This window comes from Myxine glutinosa, chromosome 13 (genome assembly GCF_964187855.1).
Source record: "Myxine glutinosa chromosome 13, kmMyxGlut1.1, whole genome shotgun sequence".
In the NCBI taxonomy this organism is placed as follows: Eukaryota; Metazoa; Chordata; class Myxini; order Myxiniformes; family Myxinidae; genus Myxine; species Myxine glutinosa.
Window position 1 is genome coordinate 59,628,391 of NC_136273.1, and position 21,361 is coordinate 59,649,751.

Here is a 21,361-nt window from a genome sequence, read left to right on the forward strand (position 1 = left end):
ACTAACTCACATTCTCATTGCACACACTTTAAAGACGAGCTCACATTCTAATGGCACACACTTTAAAGACGAACTCACATTCTAATGGCACACACTTTAAAGCCGAACTCACATTCTAATGGCACACACTTTAAAGACGAACGCACATTCTAATTGCACACACTTTATAGACGAACTCACATTCTAATGGCACACACTTTACAGACGAACTCACATTCTAATTGCACATACTTTATAGACGAACTCACATTCTAATGGCACACACTTTACAGACGAACTCACATTCTAATTGCACAAACTTTATAGGCGATCTCACATTCTAATTGCACACACTTTAGAGACGAACTCACATTCTAATGGCACATACTTTACAGACGAACTCACATTCTAATGGCACGTACTTTATGGACGTACTCACATTCTCATGGCACATACTTTACAGACGAACTCACATTCTAATGGCACATACTTTATAGATGAACACACATTCTAATGGCACATACTTTAAAGACGAACTCACATTCTAATGGCACACACTTTCGAGACGAACTCACATTCTAATTGCACACACTTTATAGACGAACTCACATTCTAATTGCACACACTTTATAGACGAACTCACATTCTAATGGCACATACTTTAAAGACGAACTCACATTCTAATGGCACATACTTTAAAGACGAACTCACATTCTAATGGCACATACTTTAAAGACGAACTCACATTCTAATGGCACACACTTTCGAGACGAACTCACATTCTAATTGCACACACTTTATAGACGAACTCACATTCTAATTGCACACACTTTATAGACGAACTCACATTCTATTTGCACACACTTTACAGACGAACTCACACTCTAATTGCACACACTTTATAGACGAACTCACATTCTAATTGCACACACTTTAGAGACGAACTCACATTCTAATTGCACACACTTTATAGACGAACTCACATTCTAATGGCACATACTTTAAAGATGAACTCACATTCTAATGGCACATACTTTATAGACGAACTCACATTCTAATTGCACACACTTTAGAGAGGAACTCACATTCTAATGGCACACACTTTAAAGAGGATCTCACATTCTAATTGCACACACTTTAAAGACGAACTCACATTCGAATGGCACATACTTTATAGATGAACTCACATTCTAATGGCACATACTTTATAGATGCACTCACATTCTAATTGCACACACTTTATAGATGAACTCACATTCTAATTGCACACACTTTATAGATGCACTCACATTCGAATGGCACATACTTTATGGATGAACTCACATTCTAATGGCACATACTTTATAGATGCACTCACATTCTAATTGCACACACTTTATAGATGCACTCACATTCTAATTGCACACACTTTGTAGATGAACTCACATTCTAATTGCACACACTTTATAGATGAACTCACATTCTAATTGCACACACTTTATAGATGAACTCACATTCTAATTGCACACAATTTGTAGATGAACTCACATTCTAATTGCACACACTTTATAGATGAACTCACATTCTAATTGCACACACTTTATAGATGAACTCACATTCTAATTGCACACACTTTATAGATGCACTCACATTCTAATGGCACAAACTTTATAGATGCACTCACATTCTAATTGCACATACTTTATAGATGCACTCACATTCTAATGGCACATACTTTAGAGATGAACTCACATTCTAATTGCACACACTTTATAGATGAACTCACATTCTAATGGCACATACTTAAAAGATGAACTCACATTCTAATTGCACACACTTTAAAGACGAACTCACATTCTAATTGCACACACTTTAAAGACGAACGCACATTCTAATGGCACACACTTTAAAGACTAACTCACATTCTCATTGCACACACTTTAAAGACGAGCTCACATTCTAATGGCACACACTTTAAAGACGAACTCACATTCTAATGGCACACACTTTAAAGCCGAACTCACATTCTAATGGCACACACTTTAAAGACGAACGCACATTCTAATTGCACACACTTTATAGACGAACTCACATTCTAATGGCACACACTTTACAGACGAACTCACATTCTAATTGCACATACTTTATAGACGAACTCACATTCTAATGGCACACACTTTACAGACGAACTCACATTCTAATTGCACATACTTTATAGACGAACTCACATTCTAATTGCACAAACTTTATAGGCGATCTCACATTCTAATTGCACACACTTTATAGACGAACTCACATTCTAATTGCACACACTTTATAGACGAACTCACATTCTAATGGCACATACTTTACAGACGAACTCACATTCTAATGGCACGTACTTTATGGACGTACTCACATTCTCATGGCACATACTTTACAGACGAACTCACATTCTAATGGCACATACTTTATAGATGAACACACATTCTAATGGCACATACTTTAAAGACGAACTCACATTCTAATGGCACACACTTTCGAGACGAACTCACATTCTAATTGCACACACTTTATAGACGAACTCACATTCTAATTGCACACACTTTATAGACGAACTCACATTCTAATGGCACATACTTTAAAGACGAACTCACATTCTAATGGCACATACTTTAAAGACGAACTCACATTCTAATGGCACACACTTTCGAGACGAACTCACATTCTAATTGCACACACTTTATAGACGAACTCACATTCTAATTGCACACACTTTATAGACGAACTCACATTCTATTTGCACACACTTTACAGACGAACTCACACTCTAATTGCACACACTTTATAGACGAACTCACATTCTAATTGCACACACTTTAGAGACGAACTCACATTCTAATTGCACACACTTTATAGACGAACTCACATTCTAATGGCACATACTTTATAGACGAACTCACATTCTCATGGCACACACTTTAGAGACGAACTCACATTCTAATTGCACACACTTTATAGAGCAACTCACATTCTAATTGCACACACTTTAGAGACGAACTCACATTCTAATTGCACACACTTTATAGACGAACTCACATTCTAATGGCACATACTTTACAGACGAACTCACATTCTAATGGCACATACTTTATAGACGAACTCACATTCTAATGGCACATACTTTACAGACGAACTCACATTCTAATTGCACACACTTTATAGACGAACTCACATTCTAATGGCACGTACTTTATAGACGCACTCACATTCTAATGGCACATACTTTACAGACGAACTCACATTCTAATGGCACATACTTTAAAGACGAACTAACATTCTAATGGCACATAATTTATAGACGAACTCACATTCGAATGGCACACACTTTAAAGACGAACTCACATTATAATTGCACACACTTTAGAGAGGAACTCACATTCTAATGGCACACACTTTAAAGAGGATCTCACATTCTAATTGCACACACTTTAAAGACGAACTCACATTCTAATTGTACATACTTTATAGATGCACTCACATTCTAATTGCACACACTTTATGGACGAACTCACATTCTAATGGCACATACTTTATAGATGAACTCACATTCTAATGGCACATACTTTATAGATGAACTCACATTCTAATTGCACACACTTTATAGATGCACTCCCCTTCTATTTGCACACACTTTATGGATGAACTCACATTCTAATCGCACACACTTTAAAGACGACTCACATTCTAATTTCACACACTTTAAAGACGAGCTCACATTCTAATGGTACACACTTTAAAGACTAACTCACATTCTAATGGCACACACTTTAAAGACGAACTCACATTCTAATTGCACACACTTTAAAGACGAACTCACATTCTAATGGCACACACTTTAAAGCCGAACTCACATTCTAATGGTACACACTTTAAAGACGAACTCACATTCTAATTGCACACACTTTAAAGACGAACTCACATTCTAATGGCACACACTTTAAAGCCAAACTCACATTCTAATGGTACACACTTTAAAGACGAACTCACATTCTAATTGCACACACTTTATAGATGAACTCACATTCTAATGGCACACACTTTAAAGCCAAACTCACATTCTAATGGTACACACTTTAAAGACGAACTCACATTCTAATGGCACACACTTTAAAGCCAAACTCACATTCTAATGGCACACACTTTAAAGCCAAACTCACATTCTAATGGCACACACTTTAAAGCCAAACTCACATTCTAATGGTACACACTTTAAAGCCAAACTCACATTCTAATGGTACACACTTTAAAGCCAAACTCACATTCTAATGGCACACACTTTAAAGCCAAACTAACATTCTAATGGTACACACTTTAAAGCCAAACTCACATTCTAATGGCACACACTTTATAGACGAACTCACATTCTAATTGCACACCATTTATAGATGAACTCACATTCTAATTGCACACACTTTATAGATGAACTCACATTCTAATTGCACACACTTTATAGACGAATTCACATTCTAATTGCACATACTTCAAAGACGAACTCACATTCTAATTGCACACCATTTATAGATGAACTCACATTCTAATTGCACACACTTTATAGATGAACTCACATTCTAATTGCACACACTTTATAGACGAATTCACATTCTAATTGCACATACTTCAAAGACGAACTCACATTCTAATTGCACACACTTTATAGATGAACTCACATTCTAATTGCACACACTTTATAGATGAACTCACATTCTAATTGCACACACTTTATAGATGAACTCACATTCTAATTGCACACACTTTAAAGCCAAACTCACATTCTAATGGTACACACTTTAAAGACGAACTCACATTCTAATTGCACACACTTTATAGACGAATTCACATTCTAATTGCACATACTTCAAAGACGAACTCACATTCTAATTGCACACACTTTATAGACGAATTCACATTCTAATTGCACACACTTTATAGACGAACTCACATTCTAATTGCACACACTTTATAGACGAACTCACATTCTAATGGCACATACTTTATCGACGAACTCACATTCTCATGGCACACACTTTAGAGACAAACTCACATTCTAATTGCACACACTTTATAGACGAACTCACATTCTAATTGCACTCACATTATAGACGAACTCACATTCTAATTGCACACACTTTAGAGACGAACTCACATTCTAATTGCACACACTTTACAGACGAACTCACATTCTAATGGCACATACTTTATAGACGAACTCCCATTCTAATGGCACATACTTTAAAGACGAACTCACATTCTAATTGCACACACTTTAGAGACGAACTCACATTCTAATTGCACACACTTTACAGACGAACTCACATTCTAATGGCACATACTTTATAGACGAACTCCCATTCTAATGGCACATACTTTAAAGACGAACTCACATTCTAATTGCACACACTTTAGAGACGAACTCACATTCTAATTGCACACACTTTATAGACGAACTCACATTCTAATTGCACACCATTTATAGATGAACTCACATTCTAATTGCACACACTTTATAGATGAACTCACATTCTAATTGCACACACTTTATAGACGAATTCACATTCTAATTGCACATACTTCAAAGACGAACTCACATTCTAATTGCACACCATTTATAGATGAACTCACATTCTAATTGCACACACTTTATAGATGAACTCACATTCTAATTGCACACACTTTATAGACGAATTCACATTCTAATTGCACATACTTCAAAGACGAACTCACATTCTAATTGCACACACTTTATAGATGAACTCACATTCTAATTGCACACACTTTATAGATGAACTCACATTCTAATTGCACACACTTTATAGATGAACTCACATTCTAATTGCACACACTTTAAAGCCAAACTCACATTCTAATGGTACACACTTTAAAGACGAACTCACATTCTAATTGCACACACTTTATAGAAGAATTCACATTCTAATTGCACATACTTCAAAGACGAACTCACATTCTAATTGCACACACTTTATAGACGAATTCACATTCTAATTGCACACACTTTATAGACGAACTCACATTCTAATTGCACACACTTTATAGACGAACTCACATTCTAATGGCACATACTTTATCGACGAACTCACATTCTCATGGCACACACTTTAGAGACAAACTCACATTCTAATTGCACACACTTTATAGACGAACTCACATTCTAATTGCACTCACATTATAGACGAACTCACATTCTAATTGCACACACTTTAGAGACGAACTCACATTCTAATTGCACACACTTTACAGACGAACTCACATTCTAATGGCACATACTTTATAGACGAACTCCCATTCTAATGGCACATACTTTTAAGACGAACTCACATTCTAATTGCACACACTTTAGAGACGAACTCACATTCTAATTGCACACACTTTATTGACGAACTCCCATTCTAATGGCACATACTTTATAGACGAACTCCCATTCTAATGGCACATACTTTATCGACGAACTCACATTCTAATGGCACATACTTTAGAGATGCACTCACATTCTAATGGCACGTACTTTATAGACGAACTCCCATTCTAATGGCACGTACTTTATCGACGAACTCACATTCTAATGGCACATACTTTATAGACGAACTCCCATTCTAATGGCACGTACTTTATCGACGAACTCACATTCTAATGGCACATACTTTATAGACGAACTCCCATTCTAATGGCACATACTTTATAGACGAACTCCCATTCTAATGGCACGTACTTTATCGACGAACTCACATTCTAATGGCACATACTTTATAGACGAACTCCCATTCTAATGGCACGTACTTTATCGACGAACTCACATTCTAATGGCACATACTTTATAGACGAACTCCCATTCTAATGGCACATACTTTATCGACGAACTCACATTCTAATGGCACATACTTTATAGACGAACTCCCATTCTAATGGCACGTACTTTATCGACGAACTCACATTCTAATGGCACATACTTTATAGACGAACTCCCATTCTAATGGCACATACTTTATCGACGAACTCACATTCTAATGGCACATACTTTAGAGATGCACTCACATTCTAATGGCATGTACTTTATTGACGAACTCACATTCTAATGGCACATACTTTATGGCCGAACTCACATTCTAATTGCACACACTTTAGAGATGCACTCACATTATAATTGCACACACTTTATAGATGCACTCACATTCTAATTGCACACACTTTATAGATGAACTCACATTCTAATGTGTTACGGGGTCAACCTCGAGGGGAGCCCCGGCAGAAAGATGTATGGTCCTTGGGTGAAAATAAGTCAATCAATAACGAGTCCACACCAAGGGTTACGAACAAACCCCAATATATTCCCAAATCCCGCACAGGAATCACAATGCGTTTACAGCACTTCCACACAATCCTTATCTATAGTATAGGTGGCGCCACCTTAACCCACAACAGTGTTGGCAACACTCACGGCCCTTGCCCCCAATGTCTCTGCACGCCTCCCAGGTGACGTTGAGTCGATCCAGCGATCGGGGAATCTAGGTCCGATTCCAATCCGGGGCTGGGAGTGAGGGTACTCGACAACCTCAGTGAGGATACCCGACTTCGCAGGTTCTGCAGTAATCCGGCGCTCTCCTGACGCGCGGACTTCAGTTCACCGAGGCCCGGTTCCCTCGTCCTTCACGTTCGGCGGCTCGGGCTCGAGCTGCAGTCTCAACTCTCAACCGTCTCCTTCCAATCTCTCGAACAGCGCCGGGCGCTTGGTTCCTTCCAGGACCACACGGCACCTTGACACGTAAGCGGCAATCAATCACCCCGCGCAGGTAACTCCTCTCGCCAGACGGGCTTTTCCAACTCCGTTCCAAAGTAGGTAACGATCGCCTCCGCTCGCGTCGGAGCTCTCGAAGCTTAAGATGGCCGCCCTCTTTCGTTTCCTCCTCCTCTTCTTCACGATCCCGTTTCCGGTCTCGTTTTTCCCAGAAGGGCTCCTGCCCCTTTAATCACAACAACCTTTAATAGAATATACTTTAAAAAGAAATGACCTGACTCGTAATCCCCATAAACTCGGAATTCGTAACACACTGCTTACTTTGTCCTTATCCAAACAATGACCTTACAAACAAACAATGACCAATCCAAACAATGACCTTACACACCCATTCTAATGGCACGTACTTTATTGACGAACTCACATTCTAATTGCACACACTTTAGAGATGAACTCACATTCTAATTGCACACACTTTATAGATGCACTCACATTCTAATTGCACACACTTTATAGATGCACTCACATTCTAATTGCACACACTTTATAGATGAACTCACATTCTAATGGCACACACTTTATAGATGCACTCACATTCTAATTGCACACACTTTATAGATGCACTCACATTCTAATTGCACACACTTTATAGATGCACTCACATTCTAATTGCACACACTTTATAGATGCACTCACATTCTAATGGCAAATACTTTATGGACGAACTCACATTCTAATGGAAAATACTTTATGGACGAACTCACATTCTAATTGCACATACTTTATAGATGCACTCACATTCTAATTGCACACACTTTATAGATGCACTCACATTCTAATTGCACACACTTTATAGATGCACTCACATTCTAATGGCAAATACTTTATGGACGAACTCACATTATAATTGCACATACTTTATAGATGCACTCACATTCTAATTGCACACACTTTATAGATGCACTCACATTCTAATTGCACACACTTTATAGATGCACTCACATTCTAATTGCACACACTTTATAGATGCACTCACATTCTAATGGCAAATACTTTATGGACGAACTCACATTCTAATTGCACACACTTTATAGATGCACTCACATTCTAATGGCAAATACTTTATGGACGAACTCACATTCTAATGGCAAATACTTTATGGACGAACTCACATTCTAATTGCACATACTTTATAGATGCACATACATTCTAATTGCACACACTTTATAGATGAACTCACATTCTAATGGCAAATACTTTATGGACGAACTCACATTCTAATTGCACACACTTTATAGATGCACTCACATTCTAATGGCAAATACTTTATGGACGAACTCACATTCTAATTGCACACACTTTATAGATGCACATACATTCTAATTGCACACACTTTATTGACGAACTCACATTCTAATGGCACATACTTTATGGACGAACTCACATTCTAATTGCACACACTTTAGAGATGCACTCACATTCTAATTGCACACACTTTATAGATGCACTCACATTCTAATTGCACACACTTTATAGATGCACTCACATTCTAATTGCACACACTTTATAGATGCACTCACATTCTAATTGCACACACTTTATAGATGCACTCACATTCTAATTGCACACACTTTATAGATGCACTCACATTCTAATTGCACACACTTTATAGATGCACTCACATTCTAATTGCACACACTTTATAGATGCACTCACATTCTAATTGCACACAATTTATAGATGCACTCACATTCTAATTGCACACACTTTATAGATGCACTCACATTCTAATTGCACACACTTTATAGATGAACTCACATTCTAATGGCACATACTTTATAGATGCACTCACATTCTAATTGCACACACTTTATAGATGCACTCACATTCTAATTGCACACACTTTATAGATGCACTCACATTCTAATTGCACACACTTTATAGATGCACTCACATTCTAATGGCAAATACTTTATGGACGAACTCACATTCTAATGGCAAATACTTTATGGACGAACTCACATTCTAATTGCACATACTTTATAGATGCACTCACATTCTAATTGCACACACTTTATAGATGCACTCACATTCTATTTGCACACACTTTATAGATGAACTCACATTCTAATGGCACATACTTTATAGATGCACTCACATTCTAATTGCACACACTTTATAGATGCACTCACATTCTAATTGCACACACTTTATAGATGCACTCACATTCTAATTGCACACACTTTATAGATGCACTCACATTCTAATGGCAAATACTTTATGGACGAACTCACATTCTAATGGCAAATACTTTATGGACGAACTCACATTCTAATTGCACATACTTTATAGATACACTCACATTCTAATTGCACACACTTTATAGATGCACTCACATTCTAATGGCAAATACTTTATGGACGAACTCACATTCTAATTGCACATACTTTATAGATGCACTCACTTTCTAATTGCACACACTTTATAGATGAACTCACATTCTAATTGCACACACTTTATAGATGAACTCACATTCTAATTGCACACACTTTATAGACGAATTCACATTCTAATGGCACACCCTTTAAAGCCAAACTCACATTCTAATGGTACACACTTTAAAGACGAACTCACATTCTAATGGCACACACTTTATAGACGAATTCACATTCTAATGGCACACACTTTAAAGCCAAACTCACATTCTAATGGCACACACTTTATAGATGCACTCACATTCTAATGGCAAATACTTTATGGACGAACTTACATTCTAATTGCACATACTTTATAGATGCACATACATTCTAATTGCACATACATTCTAATGGCACGTACTTTATGGACGTACTCACATTCTAATGGCACGTACTTTATAGACGAACTCACATTCTAATTGTACACACTTTATAGACGAACTCACATTCTAATTGTACACACTTTATAGAGGCACTCAGTTGAAAAAAGAGAGTGTGTACTACTGGCTACCACATGGTGACGTTTGCAACCTACGTGAACACATTATGTGAGGACAAACAGACATCTACCCAAATGTAATACCCCCCGATATGGCAAAGGTAACTCGAATGACACTCGGTAGATCGATTTAGCTGCAGTGCGGAAAGATTCAACTTCAAAACAGTTTACGTTTTGTATCCCACTGAAAGGCTGGATCTGGATCCGGACCTGAACCAAAATCGAATCGGCTTGTTCTTGTGACCGAACCAACTCATCCAACAAGTTTTGTCAAAATCCTTCGACAACTTTTTCTCATATCATGCAATATACTGTATCTTTTTTGGCCCCACATCTCAATGGTGACGAATCACTTAAAAATTTAAAATTTCTCATATTCGGATCTGGATAGTCTCTTCGCCCTTGTCACACACCCAACCTGTCCAACAAGTTTTGTCTGAATCCATCTCACTTTTTCCAATATCGCGTCACGTATCATTTTAAGCCCTATCTCTCAATGTTGAAGAATCACTAATGTTCGAGGTTGTTTAAAGAACACCATTCCACAAGTTTTTTTCTTTCCTTAATTGTGGGAATTACTTTCGTGACTGTTGAAAATCAGGCCAGGAATGTGTCGTCTGAAAACGTCACCACCAGTTACCTATCAGATGATGCCTTGAGGCACTCCGGTGTTCAGGATGATCGACTGAGAAATTCTCGAACCAATGTTGATCACCAATGGTCTGTCGAAAAGAAAATCCAATGCAACATCAAGTGCATCGAGTTTAAAATGAAGTTTGTCGTGAAATGTTATTAAAAGCAGTACTAGAATCTAAGCGTAGTGACCTAGTAGTCAGAGAGCCTACTACACTCTATTTCAACCCATAGCATACAAAAGGTTTGACCCCCTAGAGTTGTTGGGGGTATCAAGCTGAGTAAAAAAAAGTATGTAAGATTGACCCCCCCTGCTGGAACTAGTCACCAGACCCCCCTAAAATGACCCCAATAATGGGTTATTTCAACCCATCTCATACATGGACCAAATTTGGTTACAATATAGTGTCATGTCAGGACATTACAAAAATGTCAAATCTAACAACTTACCCTGCTGGAAAGGTGATGTTAGACCCCCCGCAAAGTACCCCCCAAAATGGGTTATTTCAACCCATCTCATACATGGACCAAATTTGGTCACAATATAGTGTCATGTTAGGACATTACAAAAACATCAAATCTAACAACTTACCCTGCTGGAAAGGTGATGTTAGACCCCCCGCAAAGTGCCCCCCCCCTAAAAACGGGTTATTTCAACCCATCTCATACATGGACCAAATTTGGTCACAATATAGTGTCATGTCAGGACATTGCAAAAACATCAAATCTAACAACTTACCCTGCTGGGTAGGTGATGTTAGACCCCCCCCCCCCCCGGCCCCAAAGTACCCCTGTTTCAAGCCATCGTTTACATGAACCAACTTCGGTCACAATCATGTCATCAGGATATTACAAATTATCAAATGTAACAACTTAACAGCTTAAGACATGTCTGTACATTGACATACATCATCATTTAATGCCCCTAGTTTAGTAAAAGTATGCAAATGACCTTGCTAGGCCCTCCTTGGTAATATTTTTTGTAAACTACGGAAGCCAATAGAGGACAACCAATAAAATATTGTTGATGCACTTATAATAGCATGACATGATCAAATATAATATAATAATAGAAGCCTGAATGAAACCAATCAGAGATGATTGACTTGTAGGCATACTATCCTAAATTTCATGAGCATTATATGGTCAAATAGCAAATACATTTTGTATTTAACTTTCACAGATACTGAACGAGCCCCTCCTTGAGGAACTGCATATTCTAGATTTTCCAGTTTTTAAGCAACATGCTTTCATATAGTAAGTATGGAAACTTAATCTGAAGAATTTATGTTTTCCTCTTGACATTCCCCTCTTCTTTTGGTTAATAATGATAACAAAGTTGATATTTGTTCCACATTAGAGGATATTAAAATGTTTAACAATCAAACATTATTTGAAATGCATTGGTTTGATAATTTAAAATGTTTAATCTTATTACAAAGATTAACTAATAAAGCTCAGAAGCCTCTTACAATGGAGATTAATAGTTAAATCAAACTTCTATACTTGTAGTTGTAACTTGTAGTGTGTATGCTGATTTCATTAACCAACACTTGTAGTGTATGCTGACTTTATTTGATTTGTGATATTAATTTTCAGATACAGATGGACTCTGACAGAGATACCACAATGGATACAGTAAAAAAGAATGTACAAGGTACAAAATTACATCCCTTATATTTTAAGAATTTGATGATGCACATTGGCCCGTTTGAAATTTGATGTTGCAATGATGCTGGTGTGAAAGGAATGCAAGTCACTCTGAAATATAAGTCCACCCTCCTATCCTTGATTTAAAAGTAAGCTTGATGCTCAGTATTGCATAGAGATGACTCCCTTAACCTCACCACGCAAGGTTTACCTATTTCATGTATATTCCGGGGGGGGGGGGGGCTTTTATTCCTTCCACACAGGTTCAAATTATGACAAATTGAACATGACCAACACAAGCCTCAACAAATTTGCTTACCATATATTTCTTTTGTTTTCTTTTGTTTTCCTTAATTATTTTGTGTTAATGCAGGTCCCATTTGTTCACTGCACGGGGAAGGGACAAGCAAAGCTGTAGATCATGGTGCTATTATTCTCTTCACACCCGACACTTTAAAGAGATGCACAAATATTCTAGAAGTACGAAAGCGTTGTTCTCTAAAGTATGCAGATAGTGTGTTACCTGAAGAGGTAGATGGTATGCATGGATATCATAGAAGCTGCTACCAAAAATTCATCGCTTTGTCTAAAGCACATCGAGATGCGATCAGTAAGGGTACGCCCCCAGACACCGAAAATATGCCATCCAGCAGTGTGAATAGAATGACCAGGTCAAATATCCTGATGAGTGATGGTGAGTTTATATATTTGAAGTATCATGTATTTTGTGTGTAGATTGTTTTGAGGAAGGGTCTAACATCACCCACCTTTTCCAGAAGGGTAACGTTAGATTTGTTATATTTGTACATCGTGACCAAATTTGGTTCGTATATGCAATAGGAGATTGCGGGGGGTCTAACATCACCTACCCAGCAGGGTAAGTTGTTAGATTTGATGTTTGTGTAATGTCCTGACATGACACTATATTGTAACCAAATTTGGTCCATGTATGAGATGGGTTGAAATAACCCGTTTTTAGGGGGGGGCACTTTGCAGGGGGTCTAACATCACCTTTCCAGCAGGGTAAGTTGTTAGATTTGATGTTTTTGTAATGTCCTAACATGACACTATATTGTGACCAAATTTGGTCCATGTATGAGATGGGTTGAAATAACCCATTTTGGGGGGTACTTTGCGGGGGGTCTAACATCACCTTTCCAGCAGGGTAAGTTGTTAGATTTGACATTTTTGTAATGTCCTGACATGACACTATATTGTAACCAAATTTGGTCCATGTATGAGATGGGTTGAAATAACCCATTATTGGGGTCATTTTAGGGGGGTCTGGTGACTAGTTCCAGCAGGGGGGGTCAATCTTACATACTTTTTTTTACTCAGCTTGATACCCCCAACAACTCTAGGGGGTCAAACCTTTTGTATGCTATGGGTTGAAATAGAGTGTAGTAGGCTCTCTGACTATAGCCAAGGCATGCGACGTCAGAATCCATCCTTCATCTCAAATTACTGGCATATCTGGTTCACTGATTTAAAAAAAAACAGGGCAAAAAAAAACAGGGTGGAACTCAGAAGAAAAGAAAATAAATCTGTTGTAGAAAAAGAAGTTTCTTTGATCGACTTTTTAAAAGAAAAGCCACTCTATTAATGATCAGCCCAACTATATTGTATGTCCACTGTGTCAGCATAAATATCTCTTACATTTTAAAATAGTCGATGATGATTATTCATATTGAACCAACTTTGGAGGCCATTGTTCCCCGCAGAGCAGGGGTTTGGTTGGCCTTTTTGGGGCACCTTAGTCCCCTTTTTGAAGCAATGTTTTATGGCCGGATGCCCTTCCTGCCACCAACCCTGTTAGTCGCCTGTTGCGACACACAGGGAATTACCAGTTATCTGGTAATCAATTTACCGACCTCAGAAGGATGACGAGCTGAGTCAACCCCCTGGAGTTAATTCAGCGATCGACCGGGATTCGAACACAAGATTCTAGGATCGATGATTATTCATATTATGCAAAATAAAGCTTTTAATAACCTGTAAATTATGTAATATATCCTTTGACGTATTATGTAACTTCTATAACCTCGAACTCACCTGTATATCCAAAACGTTGTTATTCCACTTTCTTTGTGAAGCTTTCTTTTATGCACGAAATGCTTCTATCCTGTGTTCGTCTTGCACTCTCAAACTCAATGGCCAGTTCGTCTTGCACTCTCAAACTCAATGGCCAGTTCGTCTTGCACTCTCAAACTCAATGGCCACTTCGTCTTGCACTCTCAAACTCAATGGCCACTTCGTCTTGCACTCTCAAACTCAATGGCCACTTCGTCTTGCACTCTCAAACTCAATGGCCACTTCGTCTTGCACTCTCAAACTCAATGGCTCCTTCAAAGCAATTTGTAACCTTTAACTTGCAAATTGTATTCACTGCCAATCAGAGGAGAACATACCTCCTGATGGGCCAGCCCATTATCGTGACGTCTTTAGTGAAGTCATAACGACGGTATTGGCAGGACGGAAAGATTTTACTTGAAAAACAAGATTGAAGCTGATGACAGCCATCTGTTAAACATCCGAAAACATGTCTAATTTTACGTAAAATTAGTAAAACGCCCGTCAAAAATGATCGATTACAGCAGTTTTTAGACGGTGCAGCCTCGTGAGCGTGCCAATGTCTGAAACCTCAGCCTTGTGTCAGGTGTGATTTTATATCTTTACGTATATTGTGTATAATCGCAGAATGCCCGCACGACGGGCGATCTTGTTCCAAGCATGCAACACATTTTTCTGCCATCTCTTGTTGAGGATATTTTCTGCTGACACAACTGCTTTGATTTTGATTTCTTGCTGATTTCCTTTGGTAATATTTCTGTTCCTCTGTGCAACTTAGGTGGCCTTGGATTTTATTTTTTTTCTTTTGTACACAGAATCGAGGCTCGTGAAAGAGCTAATGTACACATTTATTTCACATTTGTTTTAACATTTATTAACGCACAGGTTGTAAACCTGTGCGTTATAGCGTTTGCATGGGAATTTCGGGCGCTCAAAAGTGAAGCTAGTTTCTGTCACCCATTTCTGTCGCTCATTTCTGTCGCTCATTTCTGTCGCTCATTTCTGTCGCTCATTTCTGTCGCTCATTTCTGTCGCTCATTTCTGTCGCTCATTTCTGTCGCTCATTTCTGTCGCTCAGATGTGTAAACATGACGTCATCAAATCTATATTTATAGGATAGGTTATAGGAGATATATATGTTATAGGATAGGAATATAGGACCCAAATGACCCAGAGGACCCAAATGACCCAGAGGACCCAAATGACCCAGAGGACCCAAATGACCCAGAGGACCCAAATGACCCAAATGACCCAGAGGACCCAAATGACCCAGAGGACCCAAATGACCCAGAGGACCCAAATGACCCAGAGGACCCAAATGACCCAGAGGACCCAAATGACCCAAATGACCCAGAGGACCCAAATGACCCAGAGGACCCAAATGACCCAGAGGACCCAAATGACCCAAATGACCCAGAGGACCCAAATGACCCAGAGGACCCAAATGACCCAAATGACCCAGAGGACCCAAATGACCCAGAGGCCCCAAATGACCCAGAGGACCCAAATGACCCAGAGGACCCAAATGACCCAGAGGACCCAAATGACCCAGAGGACCCAAATGACCCAGAGGACCCAAATGACCCAGAGGACCCAAATGACCCAGAGGACCCAAATGACCCAGAGGACCCAAATGACCCAGAGGACCCAAATGACCCAGAGGACCCAAATGACCCAGAGGACCCAAATGACCCAGAGGACCCAAATGACCCAGAGGACCCAAATGACCCAGAGGACCCAAATGACCCAGAGGACCCAAATGACCCAGAGGACCCAAATGACCCAGAGGACCCAAATGACCCAGAGGACCCAGAGGACCCAAATGACCCAGAGGACCCAAATGACCCAGAGGACCCAAATGACCCAGAGGACCCAAATGACCCAGAGGACCCAAATGACCCAGAGGACCCAAATGACCCAGAGGACCCAAATGACCCAGAGGACCCAAATGACCCAGAGGACCCAAATGACCCAGAGGACCCAAATGACCCAGAGGACCCAAATGACCCAGAGGACCCAAATGACCCAGAGGACCCAAATGACCCAGAGGACCCAAATGACCCAGAGGACCCAAATGACCCAGGGGACCCAAATGACCCAGAGGACCCAAATGACCCAGAGGACCCAAATGACCCAGAGGACCCAAATGACCCAGAGGACCCAAATGACCCAGAGGACCCAAATGACCCAGAGGACCCAAATGACCCAGAGGACCCAAATGACCCAGAGGACCCAAATGACCCAGAGGACCCAGAGGACCCAGAGGACCCAAATGACCCAGAGGACCCAGAGGACCCAAATGACCCAGAGGACCCAAATGACCCAGAGGACCCAAATGACCCAGAGGACCCAGAGGACCCAGAGGACCCAAATGACCCAGAGGACCCAAATGACCCAGAGGACCCAAATGACCCAGAGGACCCAAATGACCCAGAGGACCCAAATGACCCAGAGGACCCAGAGGACCCAGAGGACCCAAATGACCCAGAGGACCCAAATGACCCAGAGGACCCAAATGACCCAGAGGACCCAAATGCCCCAGAGGACCCAAATGACCCAGAGGACCCAAATGACCCAGAGGACCCAAATGACCCAGAGGACCCAAATGACCCAGAGGACCCAAATGACCCAAATTACCCAGAGGACCCAGAGGACCCAAATGACCCAGAGGACCCAAATGACCCAAATGACCCAGAGGACCCAAATGACCCAGAGGACCCAAATGACCCAGAGGACCCAAATGACCCAAATGACCCAGAGGACCCAGAGGACCCAGAGGACCCAAATGACCCAGAGGACCCAAATGACCCAGAGGACCCAAATGACCCAGAGGACCCAAATGCCCCAGAGGACCCAAATGACCCAGAGGACCCAAATGACCCAGAGGACCCAAATGACCCAAATGACCCAGAGGACCCAGAGGACCCAAATGACCCAGAGGACCCAAATGACCCAAATGACCCAGAGGACCCAAATGACCCAGAGGACCCAAATGACCCAGAGGACCCAAATGACCCAGAGGACCCAAATGACCCAGAGGACCCAAATGACCCAGAGGACCCAAATGACCCAGAGGACCCAAATGACCCAGAGGACCCAAATGACCCAGAGGACCCAAATGACCCAAATGACCCAGGGGACCCAAATTACCCAGAGGACCCAAATGACCCAGAGGACCCAAATGACCCTCTGGGTCAATAAAAGTTGAAACTGGGCAAATGTCAATGAAAATTTGCCAGACCCAGACCAGAAAATGACCCAGAGGACCCAAATGCCCAGAGGACCCTGTGAATGTGAATGAATGTGAACATAATGTGAATACTAGTAGCAATTTTACAAAAACCATGGCATAATTTCAAATCTTGACCCGAGATGATAATTATGCGACATCATAATTTCCATGTGCCAACCTGGGCGGAATCCAAGTGGATTCACTTGACTTGTTTACATTAACATTTCAACATTAACATTTATTAACAACCTGTGCGTTATAGCGTTTGCCTGGGAATTTCGGGCGCTCAAAAGTGAAGCTAGTTTCTGTCACCCATTTCTGTCGCTCATTTCTGTCGCTCATTTCTGTCGCTCATTTCTGTCGCTCATTTCTGTCGCTCATTTCTGTCGCTCATTTCTGTCGCTCAGATGTGTAAACATGACGTCATCAAATCTATATTTATAGGATAGGTTATAGGAGATATATATGTTATAGGATAGGAATATAGGACCCAAATGACCCAGAGGACCCAAATGACCCAGAGGACCCAAATGACCCAGAGGACCCAAATGACCCAGAGGACCCAAATGACCCAGAGGACCCAAATGACCCAAATGACCCAGAGGACCCAAATGACCCAGAGGACCCAAATGACCCAGAGGACCCAAATGACCCAGAGGACCCAAATGACCCAGAGAACCCAAATGACCCAGAGGACCCAAATGACCCAAATGACCCAGAGGACCCAAATGACCCAGAGGACCCAAATGACCCAGAGGACCCAAATGACCCAAATGACCCAGAGGACCCAAATGACCCAGAGGACCCAGAGGACCCAAATGACCCAGAGGACCCAGAGGACCCAGAGGACCCAAATGACCCAGAGGACCCAAATGACCCAGAGGACCCAAATGACCCAGAGGACCCAAATGACCCAGAGGACCCAAATGACCCAGAGGACCCAAATGACCCAGAGGACCCAAATGACCCAGAGGACCCAAATGACCCAGAGGACCCAAATGACCCAGAGGACCCAAATGACCCAGAGGACCCAAATGACCCAGAGGACCCAAATGACCCAGAGGACCCAGAGGACCCAAATGACCCAGAGGACCCAAATGACCCAGAGGACCCAAATGACCCAGAGGACCCAAATGACCCAGAGGACCCAAATGACCCAGAGGACCCAAATGACCCAGAGGACCCAAATGACCCAGAGGACCCAAATGACCCAGAGGACCCAAATGACCCAGAGGACCCAAATGACCCAGAGGACCCAAATGACCCAGAGGACCCAAATGACCCAGAGGACCCAAATGACCCAGAGGACCCAAATGACCCAGAGGACCCAAATGACCCAGGGGACCCAAATGACCCAGAGGACCCAAATGACCCAGAGGACCCAAATGACCCAGAGGACCCAAATGACCCAGAGGACCCAAATGACCCAGAGGACCCAGAGGACCCAGAAGACCCAAATGACCCAGAGGACCCAGAGGACCCAGAGGACCCAAATGACCCAGAGGACCCAAATGACCCAGAGGACCCAAATGACCCAGAGGACCCAGAGGACCCAGAGGACCCAAATGACCCAGAGGACCCAGAGGACCCAGAGGACCCAAATGACCCAGAGGACCCAAATGACCCAGAGGACCCAAATGACCCAGAGGACCCAAATGACCCAGAGGACCCAAATGACCCAAATGACCCAGAGGACCCAGAGGACCCAAATGACCCAGAGGACCCAAATGACCCAGAGGACCCAAATGACCCAGAGGACCCAAATGCCCCAGAGGACCCAAATGACCCAGAGGACCCAAATGACCCAGAGGACCCAAATGACCCAAATGACCCAGAGGACCCAGAGGACCCAAATGACCCAGAGGACCCAAATGACCCAAATGACCCAGAGGACCCAAATGACCCAGAGGACCCAAATGACCCAGAGGACTCAAATGACCCAAATGACCCAGAGGACCCAGAGGACCCAGAGGACCCAAATGACCCAGAGGACCCAAATGACCCAGAGGACCCAAATGACCCAGAGGACCCAAATGCCCCAGAGGACCCAAATGACCCAGAGGACCCAAATGACCCAGAGGACCCAAATGACCCAAATGACCCAGAGGACCCAGAGGACCCAAATGACCCAAATGACCCAGAGGACCCAAATGACCCAGAGGACCCAAATGACCCAGAGGACCCAAATGACCCAGAGGACCCAAATGACCCAGAGGACCCAAATGACCCAGGGGACCCAAATTACCCAGAGGACCCAAATGACCCAGAGGACCCAAATGACCCTCTGGGTCAATAAAAGTTGAAACTGGGCAAATGTCAATGAAAATTTGCCAGACCCAGACCAGAAAATGACCCAGAGGACCCAAATGCCCAGAGGACCCTGTGAATGTGAATGAATGTGAACATAATGTGAATACTAGTAGCAATTTTACAAAAACCATGGCATAATTTCAAATCTTGACCCGAGATGATAATTATGCTACATCATAATTTCCATGTGCCAACCTGGGCGGAATCCAAGTGGATTCACTTGACTTGTTTTTAGCACATTTATCTCACAAACAAATCAAATAGACAAACAAAATATATAAAAAGAAGGAGCGGTAGACAAGACGGGGAGAGAAGGGGTAGCACACAAACACAACATTTGAGAGCAGGGACATCGGGAGATGTGTGGGAGGGAGAGGGCTTGGGGGGAGGAGGCGTGAGAATGGGGGGGGGTGGGAGAAGTATAAAACACAAGGACACCAAGGACTTCCAGGACAGAAGTTGGTATTTCAAAAAAGTGGATTTGGGGTGAAATTAGCGGGGGTAGAAAAGATCAAGGTTTTGGATGGAGGAAGATAAGAGATGGTGGTGAACAGCTGTTTTAAAGACCTGGAGGGAGGAGTGGGATTGAAGAGAGTGAGGGAGTTTGTTCCAGAAGTGGGAGAAAAGAGGAATTAAGGAGTGAAGGTGAGCAGAGAGTCTCGATTTTGGCAGTTTAACCAGAAGAGGGTTGCAGGCAGATCTTGTGCGACCTGCAGGAATATTTGGGGGATAGAGCCAAGAGA

At 41.5% G+C, this 21,361-nt stretch overlaps 1 protein-coding gene across 2 annotated transcripts in view; it reads right to left on the minus strand.

Moving 5' to 3' along the window:
* The window catches only part of LOC137438933 (carbohydrate sulfotransferase 5-like), a 71,890-nt gene extending 56,514 nt beyond the window's left edge, over nt 1–15,376 (minus strand). Inside the window, exons 1-2 of one of the 2 annotated variants that reach the window (XM_078767564.1) lie at nt 15,059–15,376; nt 11,364–11,445 (exon numbers count right to left, since the gene is read on the minus strand). The gene's annotated coding sequence lies outside the window, so the exon portion shown is untranslated. The remainder of the gene's footprint in view (nt 1–11,363; nt 11,446–15,058) is intronic. The other variant, XM_078767566.1, reaches the window with a different exon arrangement.
* Between the last annotated feature and the right edge of the window lie 5,985 nt (nt 15,377–21,361).